Raw genomic sequence first — 8,140 nt, forward strand, 5'->3', positions numbered from 1 at the left:
TACTCGCTCGACGTTGTGGGCCGTCCGGGTTTGCACCAATCCGGTCTCACGTCGCTCTGCTTTGTTGGTTGTTTCTCCCCAGGCCCACGAAAGAATGACCTTACGATTTATTGGGCCCTTGGGCCTTTCGTGAGGTCTTTTACTCCTTTAGTGGACCCGGGGGATATCTATCCCCCACAGGGTCTTTAAAGGGTGAGCTTTAATCATATTAAATCTCTCAAGGACCTTTTTACAATAGGTCGACTGGTGTACAAATATTCCTTCTGGGAGATGCTCGATCTGCAGGCCCAAGCAAAACTTGGTTTCTCCCAAGTCTTTCATTTCAAACTCTGTCTTGAGGTAGGCGCTGGCCTCCTCAATATCCTCAGCATATCCAATGATATTCAAGTCATCAACATAGACCGAAACTATGCAAAAACCCTTCTTGGATTTTCTAATGAATACACAAGGAGAATCTGGATTATTTACGTATCCCTTCTTCAGGAGGAATTCCCTGAGCCGATTGTACCACATCCGCCCAGATTGTTTAAGCCCATACAGCGCCCTCTGCAACTTAACGCTGTACATGTTGCGATTTGACTTGGCATCCGGAACTCTCAGCCCATCCGGGACCTTCATATAGATTTCCGAATCCAATGACCCATACAAGTATGCGGTCACTACGTCCATCATCTGCATTTTTAAGTTTAAACCTGCTGCCAGTGATATCAAATATCGGAACGTTGTGCCACTCATTACCGAGGAGTAAGTTTCATCGTAATCGATGTCGGGTCTCTGCGTGAACCCTTGTGCTACAAGTCTCGCTTTGTATCTCACCACCACGTTGTTCGCGTCCCTCTTTCAAACGAACACCCATTTGAACCCGACTGGGGTAACATTGGGGGGCGTGCGGGCGACAGGCCCAAATACTTGCCTCTTTGAAAGCGAGAGCAATTCCATCTCTATTGCTTCTTTCCATTTGACCCAATCTGAGCGCTTCTGGCACTCTGCCATGGACTTTGGTTCAGGATCCTCAGCAATCACAAAAGCGATCATAGAGACGAAATCAATGTCGACAACTGTAGTCTTTCGGTTATATAACTCTCCCGTCTCAACATAGTTTATGGCGATTTCTTCAACTGAATCATTCGGTTCTTTGTGATTTCCCAAGTTAATTGAAACCGGTTGTTCTGAAGTCCTTGTGCTTTTATTTGTGCGCACATTTGCACTAGGACGTTCACCTTCAAGGTGTGTTACTGCTGGAACATCTGAAAGGAAGCGTGTTGCATTCTCTTCAGTAACTTGCTGGTGCAGGCGTCCCCGCTTAGCTGATACTGAATCATCCGGTTTTCTCCCCCTTTTCCTAGGATGGGGAGTACGAGTAGAGTCCATACCCTGCAGAGGTATCTCCACTCTCTCCGGTGCATTTGCCGCAGGAATATGCGACTTCGACACTCCTCTTATATCAGTAAAGGCATCTGGCAGATTATTTGCTAAGTTTTGCAGGTGTATTATTCGTTGAACTTCAAGTTCGGTTTCTCTAGTGCGTGGGTCAAGCGATTGGATGCTACTAGCACTCCATTCTATTTCTCGGCATTCTTTGTTATTAAGGTACAATTCTCCCCCTAATGCCGGGAAATGCTCTTCATCGAAGATGCTATCAGCGTACCGAGCCGTGAACAGATCTCCGGTTCTAGGCTCTAAATATTTGATTATGGACAGAGATTCATAACCAACATAGATCCCCAACTTCCGATGAGGTCCCATAGATGTACGCTGGGGTGGTGATATCGGCACGTATACAGCACAACCGAATTTTCGCAGATGGGAAACCACTGGTTGTTGACCACGCGTTAACTGGTGGGGAGAAGCAGAGTGGTAAGCAGATGGTCTATATTGGATTAAGGCCGCAGCGTGCAAAACTGCGTGTCCCCAACAACTGGTCGGGAGTTTGCTATCTTGTAGAAGTGGCCTGGCTATGAATTTTATTCTTTTAATTAAGGACTCAGCAAGTCCATTCTGTGTATGGACATGCGGTACAGAATGCTCTACATTTATGCCCAAAGCAAGACAATAGTCATTAAAGGCCTTTGAGGTAAACTCTCCGGCATTATCCATCCTGATTGACTGAATGCGGTTCTCCGGGAAGCTCGCACGCAAACGGATAATTTGGGCAATAAATTTTGCAAATGCGTGGTTCCGCGTGGACAACAGGCACACGTGGCTCCACTTAGTAGAAGCATCTATAAGGACCATAAAATATCTGAAGGGCCCTGATAGGGGGTTGATTGGACCACAGATATCACCCTAAAGTCTCTGCAGGAAACTCGGGGACTCAGCCTTTACTTTCAGGTAAGAGGGCTTAGTTATCAGTTTTCCTTTAGCACAAGAGACGCATAGGAAGTCTTTAGGAATTTGTGTGGTTTTCATGCCATGGCCAATAGAGCTAGTTATGATGTTCCGCATCATCCTTAATCCAGGGTGTCCTAGTCTTTCATGCCATACTCGAAAAGACTCAGGATTTTTAAATATAGTAGACATCGCAACAAATTCAGGGGGTGGTTTAATTCTTGAGTAATACAACCCAGAGGAGGTGCCTTGCGCTTTCTCTACCACTTTTGTTTCACATTCGTTTGTTGATGTGATATGGAGGTATTCAGCAGCACCCACACATGCAGTTGTAACGTGATAGCCGCTACGACGGATATCTTTGAACGTGAGGAGAGTACAAGTTGCTCCTGGGTATAGGAATGCTTCTTCAATAAAGATCCTAGTACCGTTAGGGAGGACAACAATGGCTCGACCGGAGCCTACAATGCGGCTATTGTTGCCGACAATTGTAGTGATATTCTCAGTCCTCTTCAGGAGTGTCTGAAAATATTTCGTCTCTCTAAGAATCGAATTTGTGGCTGCGCTATCAATCAGGCATGGTTCATCGTTTTCCTCCATCGTGGGAAGTGAGTCTTGTTCTATATAAATAATATATAATATTGATTTAGTTCATCATTCATGATGACAACATATAATAGAGCAAGAACAATTAAACCATGAATGAGGAATAAATAAAATTGCAAAGCAATTAATCTCAATCAACCAAATAGTATGGGCTCAACAGGAGCATTTATTACATCATAACCAAATAAATGTTCTTCTAAAAATAAAAATTGTTATGGAAATAAATGTGGAGCTAATGGCTGATAACTTGATCAACTACAGGAGATCATCAGTATCGAAATCAAAGTCGACTTTGCCTAACGGAGCATCGTTCTTAGTTGTGGCATCAGCATTTATGGCAGCATGCTCAAACTGTGCAGCAGGCTGAGGCAACTCAAGGTGCTCTCCAGTTGTGGCGTCTACAGGCGCCTGGATAAAGTGAGCCTCTGAGTTCTGGCGTTTCTTCCATTCCTGATATATGTCAATCAGGTATTTCTCAGTGGTGCATGTACGGGACCAGTGCTGCTGAGATCCGCACCTGAAACATCCTTCGCCAGCATGCTTTGAGGCACTTGCATCGCCCTGCTGGGGGTTACTTTTGCCTCTGCCTCTGCCACGACCATTGTTGCTGCTACTGTCGCTGCCATTCTGTGGCTGCTTCTTAAAAGTTCCCCTTGTCGGCCCCTGATTATTGCGGCGCCCACGACCCCTTCCTCTGGAGGAGCCTCTCTTCCCCTGAGACGGGAAGTTGGCATGTGCTTCTGGTACGGCCGCAGCGCCGACAGGACGCTTCTGGTAGTTTTGCATCAGGAGCTCATTCTGAGCCTCTGCGCCAAGCAACATGTTGACGAGCTCACAGTACTTCGTGTACTTGTTGTTTCGGTACTGCTGCTGAAGCACCATGTTGGAGGGGTGAAAGGTCTGGAGAGTTTTCTCAATCATCTCCAGGTCTGTAACTATCTGGCCACAGAGACGTAGCTGAGCAACAATACGATGAATGACAGTGTTGTAAGCCTCCACAGTTTTGAAGTCGAGGAAGCGGAGTGTGGCCCATTCCTGTTGCGCCCGTGGAAGCATCACATGCTTCTGCACACCGAAGCGCTCCCGCAGCTTCGTCCACAATACCAGAGGGTCTTTCACCTCCAGATATTCCATCTTCAGGTCTGGATGGATGTGGCGCCTGAGGAAGATCGCAGCTTTTGCCTTCTCATGAAGCTGCAGGCCAATGTCGTTTGGGCTTAGCCGAACGATCGCCTTTCCCAGCTGCATCGCCTCCAGATGAAACTGGCAGTCGTCAGCCCAGGTCAGGTAGTTCTTGCCATTCAGGGTAAGCTCCGCGAAGTCAGTTTTGCTGCCTTCAGCCATAGCCTGTCACGCAAAATTAACTCCAGGTTAATTAGGCGTGTCAATTATCCATAACAGAAATTTAAATGGTTGTACATGCATTATTCTATTTATAAAAAAGATAGAATAAAATGATATACGAAGTATAAAAAAAATATTAAACAAACTCAGCAAGAATTTATTTAAATGTATGTTCGGTGACATGAAACACGATAATGAAACAATAAATAAACGGCCATGCGACTAAACCTTATCAGTCCATCCGTTTGTGCAAGCGACTTGCGGGGTGGGATGCGGCCGTTTGCGCATGCGGAGGTGTTCGTGGTGGGACCGTGGGAGCGAGCGCAGTGCAGGCCGCGCGCGAGCAGCACTGAGAGGGTCATACCGTGTCCAGCACGTGCATGCGGTTCTAGAAAACTTAAACTACTCCCTCCGTTTCTTTTTATTTGTCGCTGGATAGTGCAATTTTACACTATCCAGCGACAAATAAAAAGAAACGGAGGGAGTACCATGCAAGGAAAACGTCAAAGGCCACAAGCCTATTTTTCCTTTTTTTTTAAGATAACGTCAACCTCACATGCATGGGAAAAAACTTTCCTCTTTTTTCTCCCTAAGATAACGTCAACCGGTCATGCAGGGAAAAATAACTTGTCCTCTTTTTTCTCCCTAAGATAACGTCAACCGGCCATGCAGGGAAAAAAACTTTTCCAAGAAAAAAGTTAACCGCCGCCTATGCATGCAGGAAAAAAAAATCTGCCTATGGTCTGGCATGCGCATGCGCGTAGAGGATTTGTCACGCCCGGTAATGGTCTAGCAGAGAAAAAGATCTGTCGCCTATGGTCTGGTACGCCCGGCAATGGCTTCAGCCTTCTGCGGCGGTAGTACTTTTTATCTCTTTTTTTCTTCTTGCCAAGAAAACTTGAACCGCCTATGGTCTAGCATGCGCGCGCGAAGGATTTGTGCGGTGCGTACGGATGGATTTGAGATACTACTTTTTTTTCACGGTAAAGAGTAAAATTACAGATCTATTCTATACCGTGTTTCTTGTGTCGATGAACCGGAACGAAGCCTGTCGCGTAGGACAGTTCGGCAAGGCCGGAGGACCTGCCGGCGTGATGGAGAGTCGATGCCGATCGGATCCACGAGTCGAGGTAGAGCAGTGCTGATGACGTGTTGAACAACGTAGTTGTCGCAGATCCCCGATCCGGACTCCGAACCCTCCCAACAGCAGTAGGGACGTGAGAAGTTGTAGAAGCCCGCTCCCTTCCCAGCAACCCAACACAGAGAGGAATAAGAGACACAGTGGATGAAAACTCTTTCTGTCTCAACATAGTTTATTATGAGGGGTATGAGTACATATATATAACCTGTGTACCCTCTAAGGGCAGTTTCGGTATTAGCCCATTAAACCTCTTTTAGGGTTTCTCAACAAGGTTGTCTACGGCAGCAATATCCTTTAAATTCAGTTTCATGAAAAAAATATTATATGTCCTATACAGTATACTATAAAAAGATTTTGTCCTTTATATTTTCTCAGTCTTGAGCAACGTTCTCTAAATTTAGTCCTCTAAAACTACAGTGTTAACAAACTTCTTTTTCTCTATTTCTTTACTGGTTTATTGTTTTCTTTTGATTTCAACATAATAAAAATGTGTCACGCACGAAATAATGTTTAATATTTTTTAAAAGAGTTTTATGAAGCTATATGTCTCAAAATAAAAATATTGAATTCGAGAAAAAAAAATCATGTTTTGGTAACTGTAAAATGCAATCTGACTTGTCTGTTCGTATCTGTATTTATTGTCGATTAAACGAAACTGGCTTTTTAGCATAACGAACTATCCTTTTGTAGATAAGCTAGATTCTGCCGTAAGACACCACACTTCTTTCGCAAAGCCATTGACTAGCTTCTTCAGGACGCCACCACCTTAGCTTCACCCTGAAACCAATTCGTTGTATAAATAAATAAGCACCCATGCTTTAAGAGTTCACTTCCACTCCAGTTCCAAATCACCACAACATGAACCATACTTAGAATCCAATGTTCTCCCAAGGATGGCGCAAGAAATTGGAGCGGAAGAAGAAGAGTTGGAGGTTGCGACGTACTTGCACCTTAGGAGGTGTCGTTCACGCAAGGAGCGTCGTTATGCTGGTTCGATTCCCGGTCGAGTTCGGATCCATCGTGACCATATCAGTGGTGATGCCAGGATCCGAGTCGACTACTTCTGTGCACAACCCATATACACAGATGCTCAATCCCGGAGGAGGTATCTCATATTTTTCTTACCCACATTCTTTCTTAAGTTTAGTTCACGTGATGGAGCCTAACATGCGTCGCCATGTTTTTGAGCGCCTCATTGATGCTGTGCAACAAGTCGATCCTTACTTTATTCAGCGCCTAAATTGTGCTGGTGAGCTTGGTCTCTCTGCTCTACAGAAGGTTGTTGTCGTTGTTCGCATCCTTGCTTATGGTATTACTCCTGATGACGTCGATGAGTATGTACGCATTGGTGAATCCACCACTCATGAGGCCTTGAAACTTTTTTTGCATGGCCATCCAAACCGCATTTGGTTGTTACTATCTCAGGAAACTTACTGCTTCAAATATCGCACGCCTCCTCCAAGTTGGGAGTCAAGAGGCTTCCCTGGTATGCTTGTAACGTCGATGCATGCATTGGGAGTGACGTAATTGCCTGACCACATGGAAGGGGAGTTTACTGGTCGAGGTAAACACCCTACCATGATCCTTGAAGCGGTTGCTCCGTTTGACCTCTGGATTTGGCACGCGTACTTTGCCATGCCCGGCAGTTGTAACAACATCAACGTTCTTCAGCTTGCAAAAATGAATGTAAAACTTATAGATTTTCAATTTTTATATAATAAATCAATAATGCAACACATAATTGTTTTGGACGGGTGGAGCAATGAGTATATCATGTAGGCATATTCAAATTGGCCAAAACAAACATATCATGCTAAGATCTCATGCAAAAAATGTTTAAATAATGAGATTGTCTACAATACATCAAATGAATTTAATCAGTGAACCATATGTACCTCTAATCAACAACTAAATAAAAATAATACGCCGAACAAGGAACAAATGCTCATATTCGAGCACACTAATATTACTGAGCAATGTAGGGTTAGATTATCATGTAAGTGCTTACACAATTGAGTGGTGACCGAGGATGGAGAAGTGGCTGGCGATGGGCGGAGTCGGGCCTGGGCCGGCGATGGATGGGTGGAGCGCCGGGACGGCGACGGGGACCGGCGACACAGGCGTGCTGGCGGCGGCGAGGGCGTGCGGGCGCTGTAAGGCGGTGGCAGCGTGGTTGAATGACGAGAAAGAATGGGGCTGCGAGCACCCGGTTACGGTTAAGTTAGTGTTCTTTGTCGAGTGTCCATGATCTGACACTTGACAAAGTTTTTTAAATTTAAAATTTGCTTTGTCGAGTGTCATGTATCTGACACTCGGCAAAGATTGTTTTAGTTATTTAAAAATTATTTGCCAAGTGTCCTCTAGTGGGCACTCGACAAAAAAGGCTTTGTAGTATATTTTTTTGTTTTTTACTAAACTTTTTCTATTGTGTTTCTACGGTATATAAACTTACATGTTCAATTTTTGGCACAATTATCAAAGTGTTTGTTATAACAGTTAGATTTAGTTTTTTAATTAAATTTCTTCGGATAATTCAAATTTGAACTGCGAGTGACTCAAAAAATGAAAACGGTGAATGGAGAAATATTATTCATGTTATTTGGCACAAGTTACGGCATATTTTAGAAACAGAAGTTTCGAGCATCATGCTCATGAAACATGACCGTGAACTTGTGACACAGTTGTTTTAAAACTGTATAAAACACAAACAAAGTCAGAAAA

This window comes from Zea mays, chromosome 4 (assembly GCF_902167145.1).
Source record: "Zea mays cultivar B73 chromosome 4, Zm-B73-REFERENCE-NAM-5.0, whole genome shotgun sequence".
In the NCBI taxonomy this organism is placed as follows: domain Eukaryota; kingdom Viridiplantae; phylum Streptophyta; class Magnoliopsida; order Poales; family Poaceae; genus Zea; species Zea mays.